We start from the raw sequence: 2,084 nt of genomic DNA, 5'->3' as shown, positions 1-2,084 counted from the left end.
TATATATAGAGGACTAGCTACAAGGCAGATGAGTTCAACATGTTCATACAGTGAGAGCTGACTACATGGCTGATGAGTCCAACATGTCCATATACAGAGAGCTATCTAAATGATAGACAAGTCCAATATGTTCATATACAGAGATCTACCTACATGACAGATCAATCCAACATATCCAGGCACATCATCTACATGGCAGATGAGTCCAAAATTTCCATATTGAAAGAACTAGCTACATGGCAGAGTAGTCCAAAATTTTCATATACAGAGTTCTAGCTACAAAGCAGATGAGTCCAACATGACCATATACTGAGAGTTAGCTACATGGCAGATAAATTCAACATGTGTTTATATAGAGGACTAGCTACAAAGCAGATGAGTCCAATATGTTCATACAGAGAGACCTGGCTGCATGACTGATTTCTCCAACATGTGTATATATAGATGACTAGCTACAAGGCAATTGAATCAAACATGTTTATACAGAGAAAGCTGGCTGCATGGCTGATGAGTCCAACATGCTCATAAACAGAAAGCTAACTACATGGTAGACAAGTCCAATATGTTCGTATACAGAGAACTAGCTGCATGGCCGAGTAGTGCAACATGTTTATACACAGAGTACTATCTACATGGCCGATGAGTCCAACATGCTATATACTGAAAGTTAGCTAGAAGCCAGATGAGTCCAACATGTTCATATGGAGAGAGCTGACTACATGGTTGATGAGTCCCACATGTCCGTATACAGAAAGTTAGCTACAAGGCAGAAAAGTCCATTATGTTCATATACAGAGAGCTACTTACAGGGCAGCTCAGTACAATAAATCCATGCACAGAGAGTTAGCTACATGGCAGATGAGTCCAAAATGTCCATATACAGAGAGCGAGCTTCATTGCCGAATAGTGCAAAATTGCCATATACAGAGTTCTAGCTTCAAGGCAGATGAGTCCAACGTGGCCATATAATGAAAGCAGGCTACATGGCAGAGGAGTAAAACTGTCCATATACAGAGTACTAGATACATGGCAGATAAGTTCAACATGTCCATATATGTGAGTTAGCTACGTGGCAGATGAGTCCAACATGAGTATATTTACAGAGCTAGCTAAAAGGCAGATGAGTCCAACATGTTCACACACAGAGAGCTTGTTACATGGCTAATGGGTCCAACATGTCCATATACAAGAGCAAGCTACATGACAGACAAGTACAATATGTTCGTATACAGAGAGCTACCTACATGGCAGATCAGTCCAACATATCCATGTACACTGAACTAGCTACATGGCAGAGTAGTGCAACATTTACATATACAGAGCTCTTGCTCCATGGCAGATGAGTCCAACATGTCCATATACAGAGAGCTAGCTACATGGCAGAGTAGTGCAACATTTCCATATACAGAGTTCTAACTACATGGCAGATGAGTGCAACGTGTCCATATACTCAAAGCAGGCTACACGGCAGAGGAGTCAAACATGTCCATATACAGAGTAATAGTTACATAGCAGATGAGTCCAATAAGTTCCAATACAGAGAGTTAGCTACATGGAAGATGAGTCCAACATGTGTATATTTAGAGAGCTCGTAACAAGGCAGATGAATCCAACATGTTCATATACAGACAGCTGGCTACATGGCTGATGAGTCCAACATGTCCATATACTGAGAGATAGCTACATGGCAGACAAGTCCAATAAGTTAATGTATAAAGAGCTACCTACATGGCAGATCAGTCAAACATATCCATGTACACTGAACTAGCTACATGGCAGAGTACTGCAACATTTCCATATACAGAATTCTTGCTCCATGGCAGATGAGTCCAACGTGTCCATATACAGAGAGCTAGCTACATGGCAGAGTAGTGCAACATTTCAATAAACAGAGTTCTAGATGCATGTCAGATGAGTGCAACGTGTCCATATACTGAGATCTAGCTACATGGCAGAGTAGTCCAACATGTCCATATACTGAGAGTTAGCTACATGGCAGATGAGACCAACATGTGTATATATAGAGGACAAGATACAAGGCAGATGAGTTCAACATGTTCAGACAGTGATAGCTGGCTACATGG

The sequence above is a fragment of the Chrysochloris asiatica genome, unplaced genomic scaffold (genome assembly GCF_000296735.1).
Source record: "Chrysochloris asiatica unplaced genomic scaffold, ChrAsi1.0 scaffold00273, whole genome shotgun sequence".
NCBI lineage: Eukaryota > Metazoa > Chordata > Mammalia > Afrosoricida > Chrysochloridae > Chrysochloris > Chrysochloris asiatica.
This window is presented reverse-complemented; position numbering follows the sequence as displayed.